Source organism: Trachemys scripta, chromosome 3, assembly GCF_013100865.1.
Source record: "Trachemys scripta elegans isolate TJP31775 chromosome 3, CAS_Tse_1.0, whole genome shotgun sequence".
Classification (NCBI taxonomy): Eukaryota; Metazoa; Chordata; order Testudines; family Emydidae; genus Trachemys; species Trachemys scripta.
Window position 1 is genome coordinate 20,110,353 of NC_048300.1, and position 25,001 is coordinate 20,135,353.

Below are 25,001 nucleotides of genomic sequence, written 5' to 3' on the forward strand. Positions count from 1 at the left end.
AAAAAAGATATACTGGCATTAGAAAAGAAGGGCAACTAAAATGATTAGGAGTTTGGAATGGGTCCCATATGAGGAGAGATTAAAGAGGCTAGGGCTTTTCAGCTTGGAAAAGAGGAGACTAAGGGGAGATATGATAGAGGTATATAAAATCATGAGTGGTGTGGAGAAATTGAATAAGGAAAAGTTATTTATTTGTTCCCATAATATAAGAACTAGGGGCCACCAAGTGAAATTAACAGGCAGCAGGTTTAAAACAAATACAAGGAAGTTCTTCTTCACACAGTGCACAGTCAACCTGTGGAACTCCTTGCCTGAGGAGGTTGTGAAGACTAGGACTACAACAGGATTTAAAAGAGAACTGGATAAATTCATGGAGGTTAAGTCCATTAATGGCTATAAGCCAGGATGGGTAAAGAATGGTGTCCCTAGTCTCCGTTTGTCAGAGAGTGCAGATGGATGGCAGGAGAGAGATCACTTGATCCATTACCTGTTAGGTTCACTTCCTCTGGGACACCTGGCATTGGTCACTGTCGGTAGGCAGGATACTGGGCTGGATGGACCTTTGTTCTGACCCAGTATGGCCATTCTTATGCTCTTAATGTCCTGAGGTGGACTGCAGCTTCGGCCAGGTCTGTACTGGAGAGTCCTGTACCCGCAAGCAGTCCACCCCGAAGCTGATGACACCCATTGCGGTGGGGCCGAGTGGAGTTGTGGCCCTCCTGGACTCGGGGTGTGGGCAGATCCTCATCCGTCAGGGGGTCATCCCCAACCCTAGAGTGACAGAGGGGGAGAGCAGACTCCAGTGTATCCTGATGATAAACGGTGTGTCAGAGGAAATGATAGTGGGATTGGCTCCCACTCGCCTATCCCATCATCCTCGCCCGAGACTGACCAGGCTTTAATGACTTGCTGTGGGAGGCCAGCCTTGGGGTACCTCCTACCCAGCCAGCCCTAGAGGGAGACCCCATTGGAGACTGGGACACCAAGGCCGAAGAAGGGGGACCCCTTTAAAATGTGGAGGGGAAGCTGGAAGGAGAGGACCCTGATCAGTCCGGGATCCCAACTCTGCCTCCAGATCCCCTGGGGGAAGGCCCCTTGACAACCCCCCTACCCGACTTCCCTCAAGACCAGCGGGATGACCCTACACTCAGTCATGCCTATGACCAGGTGGCCTGCATTAACAGGGCCATCCAAACAGCAGTGCAATGGTCCCAATTTGAACTCGTAGCAGATCACCTCTATTGGGTGAAGCAGGACCCACAAACACAGGAGGTTTGGACCCAGCTGGTCGTTCCCCAGTGTCATCGGAAAGGTGTTTTGAAGCTTGCACACAACAGCTGTGCGGCCGGCCATTTGGGGCAAGAAAAGACCCTGGCCCAAGTCCTATCCCGCTTCTACTGGCTGGGAGTCCATCAGGAGGTAAGAGACTATTGTTGCGACAGACATGGGAAATTGTTGAAAAGGAAGTCCAAGCGATTATGGAGCTGGGAGTCATGGAACAATTGCAGAGCAAGTGGGGCAGTCCCATTGTGTTGGTTCCGAAGCCCAATGGGACCCTCTGATTCTGCATAGATTTCTGAAGGGTGAATGTGATATCAAAGTTCGACACATACCCGATGCCCAGGTTTGATTAATTCTTTGATCATCTCGGGATTGCAGAGGTGAAAGTAAGCCGGTATGCCCCAGCACAGCATACCAGCAAGAGCCAGTACGCTGTACAGGACCAGCTTCCCCAGGTGGCAATTTAAAGGGCCTGGGGCTCCACGGCGGTAGCAGTGACCAGAGCCCCAGGCCCTTTAAATTGCTGCCAGAGCCCCACTGCTGGAGCCCCTGGGTAGCGGAGGTGGCCAGGGCTCCGGCAGCGATTTAAAGGGCTCAGGGCTCCGCTGCAGTAGCTGCGGCTGGGAGCCCCTAGCCCTTTAAATCACCCCAGGAGCCCCGCTGCTGCTACCTCTGCAGCTGGTAGCTCCAGCAGTGATTTAAAGGGTCCGGGGTTCCCAGCTGCCACTACTGCAGCCAGAGCCCAGGGCCCTTTAAATCTCGATTAAATGTACACCATGGTCTACTTGGATGATGTCGTGGTCTACAGCCCACGGTTAGTAGGATGAGCATTTAAATCGGGTGACCGCCATCCTCTGGACCCTGCAAGAGGCCGGGCTCATGGCCAACCCCAAAAAATGTTGAATCAACTGGCAGAATACTACATACTTGGGATATACCCTTGGCTGGGGCCTCGTCCACCCTCTCATAGGAAAGGTCCAGGTGCTGCAAGCATGCCCAGCCCTGATGACAAAGCGCCAGGTACGACAGTTCTTAGCCTGGCTGGATACTACCGATGCTTTGTGCCCCAATTTGCATCAATCGCAGCCCCCCTCACGGCCCTCCTCGCTAAGGACAGTCCCCGCTCGGTACGCTGGTCAATGAAGTGCGAAGACACCTTCCAGACTCTTAAGGGAAATCTGTCGGGAATGCATCTTATTCAGCCCCGACTTCAACTGGGAGTTTTTGGTTCAAATAGGTGCCTTGGAGGCGGGGCTCGGGGCCATCCTCTCCCAGAACATCCCATCTTCTACCTTAGCCGCAAACTTTTTCTCCGTGAGTGTAAATACTCAGTCATCGAGAAGGAGGCCCACGCCGTCAAGTGGGCGATCAGCGTGCTCAGATACTATTTTCTGGGGGGCCCCCTTTGTCCTGATCACCGACCACACACCTCTGAAGTGGCTAAACACCATGAGGAACTCTAACGCCAGGCTGATGCGCTGGTACCTTAACCTCCAGCAATACACCTTTACCGTCAAGCATCGGGCAGGTAAGGAGAATGCCAACGCTGATTTCTTCTCCTGCTTCGGGGCTGGTCTCTTGATTCCCCCCTAAGACTGGGACTGGACTCAAGGGTTGATGTGTGCAGTGGGGCAGATTGGCCGCCCACAGAGCCGGAGGGGGAGGAGCCCCTCATTGAACCCTGGTGGGCGAAGTCACGCCTCGCTCAACCCTCCCGCCCGAAGTCAGTGGAAGGGACTGGAAGTACAAAGATGGGCTGGAGAATTCAGTTGGGAGGCAGCTGCTGGAGGAGCCAGACACCTCCTGTGAGCTTCCGAGCTGGGAGGCTGCTGCAGAGAGAGCCGAGGACTGGCCAGGACCGCCAGGCCCATTTACAGACCCAAGCACGGAGGAACTGCAAGCACTGACAGAGGCCTTCTTCCCCGATGACCAGGACGACCCTCTACAGAGTCAGGTACACCCTGAGGGGGAGTTGGGAAGTAGCCCAGGGGTAGCTGACCCCTGTCTGGCTACAACACTGACAGCAAGTGAGTCAGCATGTTGCGGTCAGGATCCCCGCTGACCCAGTGGCAGACTGTTCTGCCACTGCTAGGGCCCCGGGCTGAGACGCAGTGGAGTAGGTGGGCCTGCGCACCACCACCACCACCCTGCCACCCCAATCTATGGGTGGCAGTCTCCACCTCTCTTAGGCAAGAAGCCTGAGCTTGTCGGCCCTCTGCCAGAGCTAGGAGACCCGACTGTTTGCTGCCCAGCCTGAGTACAGGCCTGAGCCAAAAGCTCTTTTCTGCCCTGCCCCAACCAGGGTTTGGGGCTCTGTATCTGTGTGTGTTTGTTTGGCCCTGATCACAGGCCCAAGCTCACGTTGCCCATCACCCCGCTGATTCCCCACGTCACGCGACACCCCCACCCTGAGATGTAGTGGGATAGATTGGCCACCCACAGACCCAGAGGGGAAGAGCCACTCCCCTCAATGGACTGCAGGAACCTTTTGTGAAAGGGGGAACCTATACAGGAAGGATGGGCTCCACCTAAACCAAAATGGAACCAGATTGCTTAAAATTTAAAATGTTGTAGATCAGTTTTTAAACTAAAGGCTGGGGGAAAGCCGACAGATGCGGAGGAGCACATGGTTCGGACAGAGACATCCCTTATGGGAGGATCTATTAATGGAGATTCTCTGTGTCCTAGTAAGGAGGAGAGGATGGAAATATGGGTAGGATCTGATGAGAAACAGTCAAATGAGAAAGAGTCCTATTCAATTACATCACCTCATGGCAGACAGCTGGAATGTGCTTATATACAAATGCTAGAAGTCTAAATAATAAGATGGGTGAACTAGAGTGCCTCATATTAAATGAGGATATTGATATAATAGGCATCGCAGAAACTTGGTGGAATGAGGATAATCAATGAGACACAGTAGTCCCAGGGTACAAAATATATCAGAAGGACAGAACAGGTCATGCTGGAGGGGGAGTGGCACTATATGTGAAAGAAAGCGTGGAGTCAAATGAAGTAAAAATCTTTAATGAATCAAACTGTACTATAGAATCTCTATGGATAGTAATTCCATGCTTGAATAATAAGACTATAGCAGTAGGCATATATTACCGACCACCTGACCAGGATGGTGATAATGACTCTGAAATGCTCAGGGAATTAGAGAGGCAATAAAAATAAAAAACCCAATAATAACTGTCCCCATATTGACTGGGTACATGTCACCTCAGGATGGGATGCAGAGGCAAAGTTTCTTGACACCTTAAATGACTGCTTCTTGGAACAGCTAGTCCTAGAACCCAGAAGGGGAGAGGCAATTCTTGATTTAGTCCGAAGTGGAGCACAGGATCTGGTCCAAGAGGTGATTACAGCTGAACCACTTGGTAATAGTGACCATAATATAATTAGATTTAACATCCCTGTGGTGGGGAAAACACCACAGCAGCCCAACATGGTAGCATTTAATTTCACAAAAATGAGGAAGTTAGTTAAACAGAAATTAAAGGGTACAGTGCCAAAAGTGAAATCCCTGCAACCTGCATGGAAACTTTTTTAAAATACCATAATAGGGGCTCAACTTAAATGTATACCCCAAATTAAAAAACATAGTAATAGAACCAAAAAACTGTGGCTAAACAACAAAGTAAAAGAAGCAGTGAGAGGCAAAAAGGCATCCTTTAAGAAATGGAAGTTAAATCCTATTGAGGAAAATAGAAAGCAGCATAAACTCTGGCAAGTGAAGTGTAAAAATATAATTAGGAAGGCCAAAAAAGAATTTGAAGAACAGCTAGCCAAAGGCTCAAAAAGTAACAGCAAAAACGTTTTTAAATACATCAGGAGCAGAAAGGCTGCTAAATAACCAGTGGGGCCACTGGACGATTGAGGGTGCTAAAGGAGCACTCAAGGATGATAAGGCCATTATGGAAAAACTAAATGAATTCTTTCTATCAGTCTTCACGGCTGATGATGTGAGAAGATTCCCAAACCTGAGCCATTGTTTTTAGGTAACAAATCTGAGGAACTGGCCCAGATTGAGATGTCATTAGAGGAGGTTTTTGGAACAAATTGATAAACTAAACAGTAATAAATCACCGGGACCATATGGTACTCACCCCAGAGTTCTGAAGTAACTTAAATGTGAAATTGCTGAACTACCAACTGTAGTTTGTAACCTATCATTTAAATCAGCTTCTGTACCAAATGACTGGAGAATAGCTAATGTGACACCAATTTTTAAAAAAGGCTCCAGAAGTAATCCCAGAAATTACAGGTCGGTAAGTCTAACTTCAGTACCTGGCAAACTGGTTAAAACTACAGTAAAGAACAGAATTATCAGACACAGATGAACATGATTTGTTGGGGAAGAGTCAACATGGTTTTTGTAAAGGGAAATCATGCTTCACCAATCTACTAGAATTGTTTAAGGGAGTCAACAAGCATATGGACAAGGATGATCCAGTGGATATAGTGTACTTAAATTTTCAAAGAGTCTTTGACAAGGTTCCTCACCAAAGGCTCTTAAGGAAAGTAAGTTATCATGAGATAACAGGGACAGTTCTCTCATGGATCAGTAGCTGGTGAAAAGATAGGAAACAAAGCGGAGGAATAAATGGTCAGTTTTCAGAATGGAGGGAGGTAAATAGTGGTGCCCCCCATGGCTCTGCATGGGGACCAGTACTATTCAACATATTCACAAATGATCTGGAAAAAGGGGTAAACAGTGAGGTGGCAAAATTTGCAGATGATACAAAACTACTCAAGATAGTTATGGCCAAACCAGACTGTGAAGAATTACAAAGGGATCTCACAAAATGGGCAACAAAATGGCAGATGAAATTCAATGTTGATAAATGCAAAGTAATACACATTGGAAAACGTAATCCCAATTATACATATAAAATGATGTGGTCTAAATTAGGTGTTACTACTCAAGAAAGAGATCTTGGAGTCATTGTGGATAGTTCTCTGAAAACATCCACTCAATGTGAAGCAGCAGTCAAAAAAGTGAACAGAATGTTGGGAATCATTAAGAAAGGGATAGATAATAAGATAGAAAATATCATATTGTCTCTATATAAATCCGTACGCCCACATCTTGAATACTGTGTGCAGATGTGGTAGCCTGTAGTAGGTCCTAGCCGGGGCTCGACCCTTCCGGGCAGGAGGGGAGCCACACCGACTCACTACTGGGGAACAAGCAGTCAATTAGTCTCGAAACTCCGGCTCTTTGGTGCAGAGTCGGAGCAACCACAGTAAAGCTCAGGCCCTTGACTGCAGGGGGGCTGAGCGAGCAAGCAGTTCGGGAGCCCAGGCCCTGGATCAGGGCGGGGCAATCACAGTTAGCTCAGACCCTTGCTTGCAGGGGCTGAGCGAGCAGATAGTTCAAAGCCCGGGCCCTGGATCAGGGCGGGGCAAACACAGTTAGGCTCAGGCCCTTGTTTGCAGGGGCTGAGCAAGCAAATAGTTCAGAGCCCAGGCCCTGGATCAGGGCGGGGCAAACACAGTTAGGCTCAGGCCCTTGTTTGCAGGGGCTGAGCAAGCAAATAGTTCAGAGCCCAGGCCCTGGATCAGGGCGGGGCAAACACAGTTAGGCTCAGGCCCTTGTTGCAGGGGCTGAGCGAGCAAATAGTTCAGAGCCCAGGCCCTGGATCAGGGCGGGGCAAACACAGTTAGGCTCAGGCCCTTGTTGCAGGGGCTGAGCGAGCAAACAGTTCAAAGCCCAGGCCCTGGATCAGGGCGGGGCAAACACAGTTAGGCTCAGGCCCTTGTTTGCAGGGGCTGAGCGAGCAAATAGTTCAGAGCCCAGGCCAGGCACGCCTAGGCTTTCTGTAGCCGACTGTTGGGTGAGGGGGATGCCTGCCACCCGTGAGCGGGGGTGGCAGGGGGGAACGCAGGCCCACCCACTCCACTGCGTTCCAGCCCGGGGCCCTAACAGCGGTTGCTGCCGCTGCTGGTCAGTGGGGTATCCAGACCGCAACACACTGACATAGGCTCACACTCGGTTACAGCCGGACCGGGGTCGGCTACCCCCGGGCTGCTTCCATGATCCCCCTCAAAGCCTACCTCGTTCGTCGCGCCGGGATCGGGCCAGTCCACCTGCATGGGCTCCTCTCTGCCCGGGCTCGGCGGCAAGTCCGGTAGCTCTGCCGGGAAGTCCGGCCAATGGTCCTCAGGCGGCTCCTCTGGATAGCAGCAGGGGCGAAGGGGTTCGGGTCCGGTCTCACCCTCAGGGTTAGTGGGGTGCGGTTCCCAGGGATTCTCCCAGTGGCGGGCGTGAACGGGCTCCGGCGGCTCCTCCACGTAGCGGGCCCGGGGTAGCTCAGGCCAGCTAGGGTCCAGGCCTCGGTCTTCGACGGTCTCCTGGCCGGGAGCTCCCGGCCACACGTCTGCTTCCTGCGGTGGCTGGCCGCCAACTGAGCTCTGGCGGCCGGCCTTTATACTTCCTGTCCCGCCCCTTGACTTCCGGGGGGCGGGGACAGGCGGTGGTGGTCCCACCCACTCTGGTGCCTGCACGTGGGCTCCCTCTTCCGGGCAGGAGGGGAGCCACACCGACTCACTACATGGCCCCATCTCAAAAAAGATAAATTGGAACTGGAAAAGGTTCAGAAAATGGCACAAAAATTATTAGTAGTATGGAACAGCTTCCATATGAGGAGAGATTAATAAGACTTGGACTTTTCAACTTGGAAAAGAGATGACTAAGGGATATGATAAAGGTCCTGGGTGTCTGGCTGGTGAGTCTTGCCCACATGATCAGGGTTTAGCTGATCGCCATATTTGGGGTCGGGAAGGAATTTTCCTCCAGGGCAGATTGGCAGAGGCCCTGGGGATTTCACCTTCCTCTGCAGCGTGGGGCATGGGTCACTTGCTGGAGGATTCTCTGCAGCTTGAAGTCTTTCAACCATGATTTGAGGACTTCAATAGCTCAGACATAGGTTAGGGGTTTGATACAGGAGTGGGTGGGTGAGATTCTGTGGCCTGTGTTGTGCAGGAGGTGAGACTAGACGATCATAATGATCCCTTCTGACCTTAAAGTCTATGATTCTAGATCTATAAAATCATGACTGGTGTGGAGAAAGTAAATAAGGAAGTGTTATTTACTCCTTTTAATAACACAAGAACTAGGGAGTCACCAAATGAAATTAATAGACAGCAGGTTTAAAACAAACAAAAGGAAGTATTTCTTCACACCACACACAGTCAACCTGTGGAACTCTTCCAGAGAATGTGAAGGCCAAGACTATAACAGGGTTCAAAAAAGAACTAGATAAATGCATGGAGGATAGATCCATCAATGGCAGGAATGGCAGGAATCCATCAAGATGGACAGGAATGGTGTCCTTGGTCTCTGTTTGCCAGAAGCTAGGTGAGGGCGGCAGGGGATGGATCACTTGGTGATTGTCTGTTCTGTTCATTCCTTCAGGGGCACCTGGCATTGGCCGCTCTCAGAAGACAAGATACTGGGCTAGATGGACCTTTGGTCTGACCCAGTATGGCCGTTCTTATGTTCTTAATGGGCCTTGCCTCTTGCCTCTCAGTGTGATTTATTGTTTAAAAGCAAAGGACAAACAACACAAAATAAAACAACTCAACTGACAAATGCAGGCTACAATCCCCAGAGGTTTTCCCCTGCCTCTACCACTCAGGGGAAAAACAGGAGACATCTTAGTCCTGTTGACCCCTGACCCCACCTTCCTATTCCTTATATACCCCACTTACCCATGTGATACACACATATTTCCTAACCCATTTCTTTCCAGGCAGTTGCTTCACATTAGTCTTGTAGTTAAGACAATGGAACAGGAACTCAGGAGATCTGACTTCAACTCAGCTCTGCCACAAATTTCTTGTGTGCCCAAACAAGTCTTAGTCTCTTTCTCTAATTCTTAATCTTCTGCTTGTATCCTTTTCCTCATTCTTGTCTATTTGTACAGTAAGTTCTTCAGGCCAGGGACTCTCTCCATCACTCTGTGTGTGTATACTGCCTAGATCAACAGGGCACTAATGTCGATTGGGGTCTCTAGGCGTTACCATAAAACTGTTAATATTTGTGGCTACACCTTGGGAACTGGGACCCACAGTTTGATTTCTTCTGTGGGAAGCTTGTAGAATTAAGCTGAATTGTTGGGAAGGATAAAGTTCATATTAAGGGCTGCCCAGATGTTATTAATGAGAATGCTGACTGTATTATGTAGTCTTTCTTCTATTTATAATAAGGAGGAGCTCCCCTGAGGTGATAACAAAGGTGGGCACTATACTTAATCTGAAGGATTTTAGTGATATCGCTGCACAGAAAAGGCAGTTCTTCCATAAGTACTGAGAGGAGTCAGGGGCTTCCTCTGTGATGCCCCCCAAGTCAGACATGTGTGTACCTTTCACAATTAGAAGAGGGTGTTGTTCCAGAGGATGAGAAAAGTAAGATTCTGCCTAACTCTGTTCCCTCAGTGGTGGCATTTGTCGTAAGACTCTTCAAAGATTTAAACTGACCTTATCAGAAGATGCCTGAGTTGCAGCTGCAAACCTGCCCTTGGGCAGTGGTATAACAATGGAGGCCTTCTTCACTGCGGTAGCTGCTCTTATCTCATCTGGAGGAGGAATGTTTGAAGGACCAGTTTGCACTCTAACTTCAACAAATGCTGGAGCTAGCAAGAAAGGGGTCAAAGAATTGCCACAGAAGTTAGAGAGGGAAAAGACGGATTAGATCATCCAGTCCATTGCTCTGCCAGTGTAGGATTGTTCCCTACAGTCACTTTTAGTGTATTGGCCTATCTCATTTTAAATGTTTCAAGTGATGGACTTTCTACCACTTCCCTTGAGAGACTGTTTTACGTCCTAATATGTATCACTATCACAAAGCATTTCCTAATATTTTTCTTTCTTTCATCCCAATATGCTAACTATACCTCTGTAAACTGCGCAGAATAATTCCTCTCTACATTTCTTTGCCCATCAAATAATTGTAACTAACAGTCAAACAAGCTATACTTTGCTATTTTAATCTTTGCTCATATCATCCCTCCAGGCTGCTGATCATTTTTGTTCCCCTCTTCTGAATTGCTTTTGTTTGCCAAAATATTTTTAGTAATGGTTGCCTAGAACAGAATATAATATTCCAGGGGTGAAACTCTGGCCCCATTGAAGTAAAAGGAAATTGGACCTTTGATTTCAGGCAGGCCAGGATTTCAGCTAAGATATCAAACCATAGTAAGTAACTGTAAAGCTTTCTGCTCCATGACATGATGCCTTTGTGTATGCACCTAAAATTGCATTGGTTTTTTTGTTTTGTTTTTTTTTTTTTTTTTTGCAGCCATATTGCATTGTAAACTAGGTTTAACTTGCTCTCAACTCTCAGGCATAAAGTCAGGAATGAAGAAGGGAGGGAAAAGCAATACCCCTAACTGATTAGTAAGATGTAGATATAGCTGCATTCTCATCTCCACTAGATACTTCTGTACAGCAGAAGTAAGTTTGTCAGAACTGCTGAGTAGAAGACCTGGATAAAGCAGCTGTCTCTGGGTATGTCTGCACAGCAACTAGACATCTGTGGCTGACCTGTACCAGACGGCTCAGGCTCGCGGGGCTCGGGCTGAGAGGCTGTTTCATTGCTGTATAGACTAAAACTTCTGGACACAGGGTGGGGCGCAGGCTCTAGGACCCTGTGGGTGGGAGGGTCCCACAGCTTGGGCTCCAGCCCAATCCCGGAAGTCTACACAGCAGTGAAACTGCCCTTCAGCCTGAGTCGGCTGGTACAGGCCAGCCATGGGTTTTGCTTTGCTGTGTAGACATACCCTCTGAGAACACCCGATGGGAAGGGTTCAGAGTCCAGAGAAAGTGAAAAACAATAGCCCCAATAGCCATAGGGTGAAAAGTTTCTCTGCAAGAAGGACACATTTAATTGTTTTCCCCTGCCCTTGTACTTTTTTTCCTTCTCATTCATCAATGGATTGTATCCGATCACCAGCAGCATAATGAAAGGAAGACATGCTTCTGTGACTTACTCTGCAGCATTGAAAATCCTGACTGCAGGGGTGCTGGAACAATTTTTGTGGTGGGGTGCTGAGAGTATTGAACCAAACTAAACCCTGTATATAATGGAAACCAGTTCAAACCAGTTCCAGCACCTATGCAAGCCTGGGAAACTGGAGAGACTGATGTTTTGACCTAGGCCCAGATCCACAAAGGTGCTTAGGTGCCTAGACCATAGTCTGATGTGCGGCTCCCTGAGTCTCTCCTGTTCATTGAAGCTTTTCCATGTGTATAAATATCTAGAGTTTCTTGGCCAGAGAGAAGAGAATGACTGTATAGTCCTGTGGTTAGGGTACCCATGAGGAGATGAGATACTCATGGTCCAGTCCCCCTGCTCCCTTGTCTCTTTAACAGCTTCAACAGGAGAGACGGAGAGTTTCCCTCCACCGCCCACATCAGAATATGCCATCACTCAGTGGTTAGAATACCCTCCTAAGAGGTAACGATGCCTGTTCAAATCCTTTCTCCCCAGCACGCAGAGAGGGGAATTGAACTTGGGTGTCCCACATTCCAGGGGAGTGCTCTAAGCACTGGGCTAAAAGTTATAAGGCAGGTGGCAGGAACCACCACCTTCCTCTCTCCCACATTTTGCGTGCAGTGAAGTAGGCCTAACTCATCCTCCAGAAGAAACAGCTTAGGTGCCTAAGCTGCCTGGCTGCAGGAGAGAGGATCCCAGTTGTGGATCACAAGCAGAGATAGGGGCCTCCCTCCAGCCTGGACTTAGGTTCCAAACTCTGAGAGGGACAGGACTTAGGACATACCCCTCAAGTTAGCATCTCCCATTGGCTAGCTTAGGCATCTTCCCATCTGGTGTGCTGGCTTTTGTGGATCCCATTCTTAGGCATCTGTCTCTCCCCGTGCATCGTATAGGAAGCCTAGGTGCCTAATGTGGGCTTTATGGATCACATTGTTGTTCCTGTGATTTTCTAAGTGCCTGAAAGTTAGCCTTGTGATGCTGAGTAATTTCTGTCATGGATCGGGGCCCTAGAGTCCTGTCATGGATCCGGCCCCCAGCATTCCAGAGTGGGGATTAGGAATTACAGTATCCGCATTTTCATCATTTCATCACTTTAGTCTGATGTGTCCCTGAATAAAACAGAAATGTCCCACCATCCTGTCATTTTACAAAGCAGTGATTTTGTAAACAGCTGCAGGCCCCATGAGCCTGCCCAACAAGCACCTTCCACACAATTCCTCTACCCAGATGTTCCCTGCACACACAGTCCATTCCATAGGGTGTCTGAGAAGGCAAATTCAGGAGTGCTGCTGTGTTTGGGGGGGAAGAGACAGAAGCAGGAAGCCTTTCTTTCTCTGCTTACTCCACTGCCAAAACCCTCCTGTGCACACCTCCCTGACTGCTCTCCCCCGCCACGCTCCTACAAGCATACTCCTAGAGTCCACGGATTGGTCTGCACTACAGAGATAGGTCAACTAAGGCAGCTTACGTTGACCTAAAAATGTCAGTGTCTACACTACAGCCTGGTCCCACCAATGTAAGTGCTCTACTACACCGACATCATAATTCCACCTCCATGAGAGACGTAGGCTTATATCAGTGTAGTTAGGGCAAAGCAGTGTCCATGTAGATACTGTGTTATCTACATTGGCTGTTGGCTGTCATTCTTGTCAATTTCAGGGCTCCATGCTGGAGCTGTGTAATTAACAAGAAAGCCCAGGCTGGTGGTGGGCTAGAGTCTGGCTGCCCCCCATCCTGGCTCCCCGCTCAGGGAGCTGAGAAGCCCAGGGAGGCTGTCCCCCCCTCCAAGCGGGGAGGTGAGATGCCCAGGTGGCCGAGAGCAGGGAGGTGAGATGCCCAGGTGGCTGTCCCCCCACTCCTGGTGCAGAGTGGGGCGGCGAGATGCCCAGGAGGCAGCTGGGCTCCCAGTGGGGAGCTGCATTGAGCTGCGAGCCCTGGCTCTCCGCCCCCCACACTGCCCCTTTTCAATCAGTGCACCACTGACAGAAGGAGTTTAGTGCGGACATGCCCCTAGAGTTTAAGTTCCAAAGGGATTATTAGATTATCTAGTCTGACTCCTGTATATGACAGGCCACCAACGCCACCCAGCACCCGCACACTAAATCCAACATACTCTGTGTGCCCACCCCAACAAGCATCCTGTTTTTTCACTTTGAAAATTTGTTCACTATACACCTTGGTTGCCCGATATTGAAAACTCTGATAGGAATTTGGGATTCCAAGTACAGAAACACTAGCTAATTTTAGCTGAAATACATTTGTTGGCTTTGCTTTTGATAGCCTTTCCACAACAAATCATATACATGAAGACCATGCATTCTGAAGATGACAACACTGCTCCTGGATTACTGCATAGGACCACATAAAGCTCTTACCAGCACCTCAAGAAGCAGTGGCTATAACTAGCAGAGACTGAACTTTCTCTTTTTGACTGTGTTTATGTTGCCTGCTTTTTTCTTCTGAGGCACTAGCTATTTAAACTGTTTAAATTGTTCTGTATGAATTTGAGCAGTGACCTTCCACTGCTTACTGTCAGAAAGATAAGTAATGACACTAATTTACAGTGAATGAAACAAATTCAGTTTGCAAGTTCTGAAATTCCAATATTTTACTGGTATTTTGCTGATTCTCCAGACTATATTAATGGATTTATTTTGAATGTTCAGACCGTTATTCTTTTAATATATACGTTCGGAAGACAGCCTCATGCAGAATTTGGTTACCGTAAAACTTCTGATATGAATACTGTAGGAGGGAATATGATGTTTGAAATCAGTGTTTCTTCTCTCCTGTTGGTTTATGTTTTCAAGGTTATTTTTCTCAATTTAGAAGAGCTAGAAACTTTTTTTTAAAACAAAGATTTAAAATGTATCAAATACAGGAATAAGCTATAAGAAAACCCTACTTCTACTGTGTGAATGATCTGGATGATGGGATTAATTGCTCCCTCAGCAAGTTCACAGATGACACTAAACTGCGGGGAGAGGTAGATACGCTGGAGGTAGGGAGAGAGTCCAGAGTGACCTAGACAAATTGGAGCATTGGGCCAAAAGAAATCTGATGAGGTTCAACAAGGACAAGTGTACAGTCTGCACTTAGTACAGAAGAATCCCATGCACCGCTACAGGCTGTGGACCGACTGGCTAAGCAGCAGTTCTGCAGAAAAGGACCTGGGGATTACAGTGGATGAGAAGCTGGATATGAGTCAGCAGTGTGCTCTTGTTGCCAAGAAGGCTAATGGCATATTGGGCTGTATTAGTAGGACCATTGCCAGTGGATCGAGAGAAGCGATTATTCCCCTCTATTAGACACTGGTGAGGCCACACCTGGAGTATTGTGTCCAGTTTTGGTCCCCCCACTACAGAAGGGATGTGGACAAATTGGAGGGAGTTCAACAGATGGCAACAAAAATGATTACGGGGCTGGGGCACATGACTTACGAGGAGAGGCTGAGGGAACTGGGGTTATTTAGTCTGCAGAAGAGAAGAATGAGGGGGGATTTGATAGCAGCCTTCAACTACCTGAAGGGGGATTCCAAAGAGGGTGGAGCTCGGCTGTTCTCAGTGGTGGCAGATGACAGAACAAGAAGCAATGGTCTCAAGTTGCAGTGGGGGAGGTCTATGTTGGATATTAGGAAATGCTATTTCACTAGGAGGGTGGTGAAGCACTGGACTGGGTTACCTAGGGAGGTGGTGGAATCTCCATCCTTAGAGGTTTTTAACGCCCGGCTTGACAAAGCTGTGGCTGGGATGATTTAGTTGGTGTTGGTCCTGCTTTGAGCAGGGGGTTGGACTAGATGACCTCCTGAGGGCTTTTCAAACCCTAATATTTTATGATTCTGTGAATGCACAAGGCGGCAATGGGACAGCTTATGAAAGGCAAACTGAATTTGGCCTTACCATAAGTCATTCCCCCTAACAATAAACAAAGTGACTGATTGACAAAATTAATGCTATCATAAGGAGAACATCTTTTTAGTCATTACATCACCATATTACCTGATAAAGAGACAAATGTCAGTTTTATATTTTCTCTGGGTTGTTTATAGATAAAACATTTTGAATCTTAAATACTTTTGTTTAGCCCCTTCCCACTGGCTATTTACTACTACATGCAGAACACTACACAGCTGAAGCTCTTTTAAGTATATTGCATAGCTGTAAAGGAATTTCACTGCATTCATGGCTGGGATGCTAAAGAATGTCTTTATTTAATTTACTGGAGGCTCCTACTCTCTTCTACTCCCCAAACCACAGAGAATAGACAGACAGAGTTGCAAGACCGAGTATATTTCCAGGTTAGTAACAAGCTTGTTTTATGTTTGGCTGCTAGTGGATGTATTTGTTTTTGAAACTGTATTTATGATACAGTGCTGGTAGATGTTAATTCAACCATCTGTATCATTTCTTTGTACTACACTTTACAGTTAAAAAGCAGATAAAATTAGTTAGTGGTAACTGTCAAAGTGCCAGATTCCTTCTAATGGGGTATTGATTATACTTGGACGACCTGCTGAATACAACATGTATTTTTGTTGGATACCCTGCAGTATAACTTCAGGAATTTAAGTGCTAAAAATATTAAAGTTATATTTTCAGTATGTTATAGACCAATGATGTTTTCCATAAGAGAAACAAAATTAATATGAGTACGAGTTTCTCATGGAAGAGATGTCTAATAATTTATATTTTAATTACACAATAGGTTTGTATCAAACTGTCAAGTACTTTTTCCTTCACATATATTGCTGGCCTAAAGTTAATGTCCAAATTCTTCACTCTTCTTTGCCGTAAAGATACTAAAACTCAGAAAGCTGGAAGGCTAGGTTGGTTGATTAGAAATAATTTTCCACCTCCCTACTTCTTGTAACTCTTAACCCAATAATTTTAAATACAAAGAAATTTACTTTGAGTCTAAGGAAAGGAAAAGAGTAATTTTATTCCATGTACCAAGTATGAGAATCAGTCTTGTGGCTCTTACACTGACATGTAATTTTAAAACTTCTTATAAACTTCTTGAAACTTCTAAAAGAGTGCTTAGAAATCCAAGAGTGCTTAGAAACCCCACTATAATCTGAAACATGCAAGGTTTGATCATGTTTAAAGGTACTTGTTGTTAGGAGCCATCTAGCAGAGAATTGTGCTAGCCAAATCATGCTATACCTTTTTCTTGTAGATATGGTAGTAAATGCCAATAGTGTCGTTTTTACTTTATAACACAATTCTCAGACTAAATCCACAATCACATTGGTCAGGGAAATCATGCTGCCATAGATCCCTGATGGCAAAAACCATACAACAGGGTTTGCATCCACACAACACTGACACAAACTGTGTTAAATTAGGTTTTAACTCTGATCTGGACCAATTTCCTGGAACATCGTTGGTGCAGCCGTGGTTTAAATGAGAATACAACATAAATTCCCAATTACTCTGGGCAGGCAATCCCTGAGACCAGTGTTTTTAAAATGTTAGTCCCGAGCTTCCTTTAGGGAAATTAATCCAATTGAGCCCTTCCCACCCTGGAGTCCTGCTATTTCTTATTAAAGGCCTACATCTTTTCCTTCTCACCTGCTGGTCCTTCATGCACCCCACACTTGGGGAAATGCAGACATGATTCTTCCTTTCCTTTCTTACATGTTTTGATTCGCAGATAGTTAGAAATTTTGACATTTAAATTGTCAATGACATCACCTTTGTAGGTATAGCTGCCTCCCTCACAACAGCTATGTGTGGCTACTTCTGTTATAGCATTATTAATACACAACCCACTGACTTCATTCAGTATCTGGACTAGTACATTGCCTATTATGGAGCAACTTTGCAGATCACACCACATATATTTTGCCTTAAATAAGCCCTCTGTGGTTAATAGGAATGATGATGAGCCACAATGGCGAATAACCTTTTAAACCACAATTTGGAGAGGAAAGGTGACCGTGAATGAGTGAAATTTATCAGGGACAAAATTCAGACAAGCAAAAACCCATGATTATGAAAAACTCCAGATGGGTCTAAACAAAATGGAAGTGCTCCACTACTCCTGTCATGAAGGTAGATTAATGTAACTTGAATAAATGTAAGAATTGATACCATTACATCTCTAAATTTCTCATATGCTGATTGACTCCCTAATCATAGGATATTTAAGGAAAAAGTCTCAAGAATGTCAGACGGTTGTCCAATGAGGATATCTGGTCTATGTACAGCTGAAGTGAAAAAAATAATATAGAATAATTGGAAGTGTTAAGAGAAAAGATTGAAAAATGATACTCTATAGCTATGTCCTTGCCTGGGGCCTAATTCTCATTCCTTGTGTATCCAAAAATCCCATTGTAGTCCACAGGAGTTTAAGGCATGCAAAGAATGCAGCTCTTTGGTTTACGAAATTCAACTTGTCACCTCACCTCAAAAAGGTCAGAAAAGGGTGTTGAAGATGGATTAGGACAGTGTGATGTTTATTTATGAAAAGAAACTTGAGAGAAAACTGGGATTAGCCTGAGGATGTGAAGAAGAGACTTGAAGGAAGGTGTGTAAGTGTATTGAGAGTATAGCAAAAAAGCAATCAGATGCTCCTTTCTAAATTGTGCCACAGGAAGTCACCATGACTAATAATGTGTTTGGGTTTTGAGAAGACTAGAAAATTTCATGATTAGCTATTTGCAGCTGGGAAAGGTGATGGCAAGATTCTAACTACATAATAAAGGGAGTTAGTTGATCACCCTCTTGGGCTGAGAAAAGAGTCCCACAAAATATAAGATTCTACACAAATTAGTGCTTGTCTACATTAAAAAGCTACAGCAACACCATTGCAGCAGGCTTGCTGTAGTGCTTCAGAGTAGATACTACCTAAACCGATGGGAAGGGTTCTCCCATCAGTGTAAGTAATCCATCACCCTAAGAGGCAGAAGCTAGGTCAATGGAAGAATTCTTCTGTTGACCTAGAGCTGTCTACATGGGGATTAAGTCACCTTAACAACACCACCTGGGGTGTGGATTTTTCACACCCCGGACACCTAGTTAAACCAAACTAATTTTCTAGTGTAGACCGGGTCTTAGTTACATTGTTTGTATGTCTGTCTTGGAGGCACTGTATAGGTCATGATGAAAGGCATGATATCAGACTAGATCGAGGTGGGCAAACTTTTTGGCATGAGGGCCACATCTGGGAATAGAAATTGTATGGTGGGCCATGAATGCTCACAAAATTGGGGTTGGGATGTGGGAGGGGGTGAGGGCTCTGGTTGGGGGTACGGGTTCTGGATTGGGCTGGGGATGAGGAGTTTGGGGTGTAGGAGGGTGCTCTGGGCTGGGACCGAAGGGTTCAGAGGGCAGGAAGGGGATCAGGGCTGGGGCAGGGGTGCAGAAAGTGGTGCAGGTTCCCGCTGGGGGGTGCAGGCTCTGGGGTGGGGCTGGGGATGAGAGGTTTTGGATGCAGGAGGGTGCTCCTGGCTGGGATCAAGGGGTTTGGAGAGCAGGAAGGGGAACCAGGGCTGGGGCAGTGGGTTGGGGCATAGGGAGAGGCTCAGGGGTGCAGGATCTGAGCAGCACTTGCCTCAAGCGGCTCCCGGAAGCAGTGGCATGTCCCTTCTCCAGCTCCTATGCAGAGGCATGGCCAGGCAGCTCTACACGCTGCCCCATCCACAGGCATCGCCCCTGCAGCTTCCATTGGAGCGCTGGAGGGGGCCGTTGGAGCACGTAGGAGCCGGAGCGGAGCCATGCCGCAGCTTCCGGGAGCTGCATGGAACAGCCGCCGACCCTGCACCCCGGCTAGAGTGCTGGAGCAGGGCAAGGCCTGGACCCCGCAGCAGGAGCTCGCTGTCCAGCTTAAACTGGCTCGTGGGCCATAGTTTGCCCACCCCTGGACTAGATGGACCGACAGCTTAATGCAAGAGAGAATCTCTTCAGTTATTTAACTGTATACAAAAATCAAGGCATCACAATATATCAACTCACCCCTGAAGAAATCTAAAACCTTCATTGTATAAACTGAAAGAAATCTATGTACCTCTCAAGCAATTTTATACGTATTTAATAAATGCAGAAGTGTAAAACTAGTGTTTTTCCCTTACCAGAATTAAACCAATTTGTTTAATTAATATACATAAGCAGCAGTTCACCTTTGTCATAAGTCTCTCTCCATGTCAAATTATCACAAAAAAAATCACATCAATATTTTTAAATTGTGACTTGAATACAATAAATACCATAGTTATTGTTTACATGAGACAGTGTTTGTTTTGGCCAAAGGGCCGGATAGCAGAGGGGACAGGCAGTAGGAGATGCTCTATGCCATCATAGCGACTAATGTTGCCTCTATTTGAAGTGATTGTAATAACTTTCAGTCAGATGATTGCTTGGAATGAATCTGAACAAGTTTGGTCTCCGTTCTCAGCAGATTGATATCACAAAACATCAACGCAGATTGTACTCATTTGCACTCTGAGTATGTCTAAACTGCAATTAAAAAATCTGTGGCTGGCCAATGCCAGCTGACTCAGACTTATGATGCTTGGACTACGGGGGTGTTTAATTGCAGTATAAAATTCAGACTCACGCTGAAGTGTGGATTCTAGGTCCCTGGGGGGGGGGGGGGGGGACTTAGGACCCTCCATCAGGGCCGGCTCCAGGCACCAGCTTCTCAAGCAGGTGCTTGGGACAGCCGCTCCGGAGAGGGGCGGCAGGTCCAGGTATTCGGCGGCAATTCAGCGGACGGTCCCTCACTCCGCCTGGGAGTGAAGGACCTCCCGCCGAATTGCCGCAGCAGATCGCGATCGCGGCTTTGTTTTTTTGTTTTGGCTGCTTGGGGCGGCCAAAACCCTGGAGCCGGACCTGCCCTCGATGGCCGTCTCAGAGAGGCCAAGTACTGAACGGATATGGAAATTAACTGCATTGATGATCCCAGTGGGCCAGAAGTGAGGCATGTTGGCAGGGCAGTATGGGGAAGCTTGCCCTGCCACTGCCAATATGGTATACATTCTGTGAATAAACAGAGGAATTCAGACTCCAGGGCTCAGTCTGGCATCTTTCACAGGGACTAAAACATTTCGATGGGAATTAAACACCTAAATTTCTTTGAGGATCTGGGACTAAATTCACACATACCCAACTTAAAATTGTATATATTTTAAATGAACTTTATCCAAAAAGATGAAACATTAGTTTTACTTTACATAAAACATTTTTATTATTATTGAAATTTGATGGCGATAACGTATAATACATATGTTAATTTATAGAGGTACAACACCAACACCTTTGACATAAGAATACAAAGACTTGAAATAAACCTTGTGCGGACCACAATCAAATCAGAGAAAAAAGTTACGTATTTTTCAACAGAAACACATCTTGCTGTCCTACTCATATGAATAAAGGTTAGCAAGATTTGGCTACAAATGTAATTCCACCATCATGGAAGCATCTGACAGTCACTGAGAGTTGAGATTAAAAAGATTTAAGGGCATCTGCTCCATTCCCTGCCAGTGCAGGATTGTTCTCTGCAATATATTGTCTAGTGTTTTGTCCAAGTATACCTTTACATCTCTTAATGATTGATGCTTCTAGTACTTTCCATGAAAGACTATTCCACGATTCTGTAAGTCCCAACATTTTCCTGATAGTTAAAACCCATCCCTTTCTCAGTTTCATCTAATTATTTTAGTTATGTCCTCTGCTCCATGCTAAATAATGTCTCTCTATCATTGGTGTTTACTGTTTATACCCTGAAGGTATTTATAGATGGTTATGTCCCCACTTACTCATCACTTAGCCAAGATGTGCATATTTAATTACTTTAGTTTTTTCCTCATAAAGCAATCATTGTTACTCTTCTCTGAATTGATGCCACTCTCTTTTCATCTTTCTGATAATAAGGTACTCAGAACTAAATGTAATATTCCAGGTGTGGTCTCACCAGAGTTGTACTGAGAAGTCCTGCCTTCCCTGCTCTGACATGTGATGTCTCTATATATGCAGCCCAATTTCATGTTGGCCTTCTTCCAGCCACATTACACAGAAAATTTGTGTCTAATTTGCTGTCCACTTTCTCCCCTGGGTCTTGTTCAGCGTAACTGCTTTCCAAGTTTCTCCCTCCTACACACATTTGAGTGTAATTCAGATTATTTTTTCTCAGGGTGCATTAGTTTGTATTTTCCCACATTCTGCTAGATTTTAGTTCCAGATTATTTTGTGTTGTTGCTCCATCCTCCTGTTTACAACACCTCCCCATTTAGTATCTGTGACAGATTCCCTGAGAGGTGCCACCTGGAACTGGGGTCCACTGAGCCCCCCTGACCCACCAGCCTGGGCTCACTTTTACACTGTACTGCTGTGACCAGCCTGCCAAGCCTTCTCCCAGGCTCCAGCACACATACAGGTAGGGTCATACCCAGCTGCAGTTACTGTTACCTGGGGTTTTTAGAACCCCTAACCGGGGCAACTTAACTATTTTATTTTAGGTAGTGTTATGAATAAATTAGTAGGAACACAGCAATTTCATTTGATAAGATTTATGCAAGTAAGCGTTCTTTATTTAAAACTGCAGTTTATTAGATTTAAGCACACGCAGACATAAGCAATAAGATTAGAATATTTTAGATATTTACCTAATATTAGGAAGGGTATTGAGTACTTAACAACAAGTTTGCAGTGGCCAGCTGCTTACCCACCAGTGAGAAAGATTGTTAGGAAATCATTTTTTAAGTTGGCTTTAGAAGACTGCTTTAAAACACACTTTATTAGCTAATTTTTTTATAACTAACTTTTATAAAATACATAGGTTATAATGACCCCCTACTATATTATTACTTTTTTAACTTTTAATAAACTTTTATTATTAGAGGTGTTTAGATTTAAGGTTTTTTTAACCACCAAGGTTTTTAGTCTTAATTGTTTACTTGTTTGTCCCCTTCTCCCGTTCTGATTAGCAGAAACTGCCAGCTAGATATGACCTTGCTTCTAAAAGCCTGTCTCCAAATTAAACTTTAACTGTATGGTGTTCTATTTTATTAATTTAGGGTGGATGAATGCACATAATATGGTTGCAATTAACTTGATCACATTCTGGGGTATACACACCCCTTAAATCCAGGGCAACATTCCCCTCCTTAAAGGCCATATATCTTTAATATTAAGGCCTTTATATATACTGTATATAATGAGTTTAGTGAGTTACTTTGAAGGTTTAGCATTAGGCTCAAGGCTTTCGACCGAGACCGAGCAAAAATCTTCTTGCTGGCACTTTCTGGTTTCACCCCTGACTTTGCCTTGTTAAAGACCAAACTTTCTGCACTTATTTTGGGGAGTACCCATGGTCTATAAAACAGCTGACTTTGCAACCAGTCACTCTTCCTCTGAATTCAGCATATCAGTACAAGAAAAACAACAACCAATGCCATCTGAAACATTAGAATTACCACAATTAAATGTAAGGCCAAATTAAATCCCCAATGCTGTGGGGGACCATTTTAATAATGTCTTTTATTAATTTTGTTCTGAATTTTTGCTAACCCTTTTAATTACTTATTTAATTTAATCAGAAGCATGGTGGATGGTAATTATGACTTTGCGCGCCTCTTGCCTAGCAACTTACAAATAATTTTAAATAGGAATGCTTAAATAACATTTTTATAATAATTAAATTTATTGTAATAAATACAGGCTTTTTTGTTATTTTTAAATATATATTTTGTGGCTGCAAAGTATTTCTGATTTTTATATTTAATTTTAAAAATGTTTAAGTAGGCTTTAAATTTTTAATGGAAGTATTTTGCTTATATTATTTTAAATTATGTTTTTTACTATATTAATAATTTACATTTGCGTGCATGCCAGAGCTAAGGAAACATTACCCTGGAAGGCACCAACAGCCTGCAAGAGGTAGAAATGGTTCTTTTTTGGGGATTGATTTTATTTTTGTAAAACTTGTGCCACCCCATCCTGTATGCAGCCTAGCTGATTTAAAAATACCCTTAGGGGCATTGCTAAATTTTTTAGGTGTTGACCCAGTGCATTTATTTTACTTGTAATTATTTTTATTGATATTATTTTGTTGTTTTTACTGTACATTTACATAGTGACTGTTAATTTACTTTTTATTTTTATATGCTTATTTACATTGGTTTGAAATATATATGCTTTAATTAAATTAATTACAGGTGGTTTTAAATTTATATTTTTTTACTATTTTATTAAAGCACCATTTATTTATTTTTTATTTTTTGTATAATTTTTTTGAGAACCTCGGGCCTTTTAAATGGAAGGCAAAAGAGCCTATTATTCCCCTTATGGTATTTTTATTTGTGGTTTTGCCTCCCCAAAACTTTCCTGCCCAATGTTTGGGAATAAAAGGGAGTGTTTCAGCCTAACATAAATTGTCTTTTTTCCGGTGCTGTCCACTTGGGAATGTCCATTCATAAATGAACTCAAAGGGGTTTACAGGTGGAAAAAGAACTAAAATTTAAACTAAAATTGTCGTCAGTCTGCAGTCCCAAAGTTCCATATTGCTGTTGCTTTTTCTTTCCACCAAAGTAGATGCTTTGTTGTGGCTTCTGGAGGTGAGTTGTGGGGTCACTTCTGTCCCATTGACATTTGACCACTTCCAAGAGGTATTGGCAGCATTGCTGGAGACCTTTCTAGTCACCAAGATCTACATTATTTGTTACTGTGTCATTTACTTTGCCTTCCTGTCATCCACAGGAAGTTTTCCCATGCTGTGGGCACACCAAATTCCAAATTCAGACCATCAGAGGAGGAGGCCGGTGAGTCAAATGCCAGCCAAAACAGCACACAGGAATGCATCATTTCCAAGGTCTTCCAGCAGTCACATAATTAATAATTTAAAACGCAAACCAAAACAAAACTTCTGCCCTCCCCATATAGAGGGAAGTATACATTTAAACATAACTTAAACATTTAACTAACTTACTAGTCTGTACTTAGATCCATTTGGGCCTAAGTCCCTTTGTCCCCTCCACCCTTTTCCTTTGGGAGGGGCTTTTAAACTCTTAATTGTGCTTTGAGCACCCACTTGGGGCTCAGCAAATTCATCAGCCCTAATTTGCTGAGGGCTTGCTGTGGCTGAAGACATGACCATTATTAACTTTGCCAGTAAGCACGTATTTCACTGGGGAGTGGGCAGTTTTCAATAAAAAGGGACAATTCCACCAGATATTCCCGATGATGCAAAACCCAAACTACTGCCAAAACCTCCTTTTTCACAGGGAGTAAACCTGAACTGCGTCCATTGGGAGCTGTGGGGGACCATGCCTGCAGATGGTCAATGTTAGCAAAATGTCTCACAGCCCGCAATCAGATTACCCTGATGGGCCATATGTGGGCCGCAGGTTGCCCACCACTGCTTTAAACACAGTTTTCTGAATCTTTTGTAACACCCTATTCAATACTTTCAAAAAAATATTTTTGGTCTAAATACAAATCAGGATGTTATTTACATAAAAAATCATACTGTTTTTTTCAGGCATCCTGTCATAAATATAAAGGGAAGGGTAACAACCTTTCTGTATACAGTACTATAAAATCCCTCCTGGCCAGAGGCACAAAATCCTTTTACCTGTAAAGGGTTAAGAAGCTCAGAGAACCTAGCTGGCACCTGACCAAAAGGACCAATAAGGGGACAAGATACTTTCAAATCGGGGGGGGGGGGGTGGATGGCTTTCTTTTGGCTGTTCTTTGTTTGTTTGTTTTTTCTGTGTGGT

General features: G+C 45.0%; 1 long non-coding RNA gene across 1 annotated transcript in view; it reads left to right on the forward strand.

Moving 5' to 3' along the window:
* The first annotated feature begins 15,403 nt into the window (after positions 1-15,403).
* LOC117875605 overlaps positions 15,404-25,001 on the forward strand; it is a 16,520-nt gene continuing 6,922 nt past the window's right edge. Inside the window, exons 1-2 of the long non-coding RNA XR_004645302.1 lie at positions 15,404-15,581; positions 23,983-24,044. This is a non-coding gene — a long non-coding RNA (uncharacterized LOC117875605). The remainder of the gene's footprint in view (positions 15,582-23,982; positions 24,045-25,001) is intronic.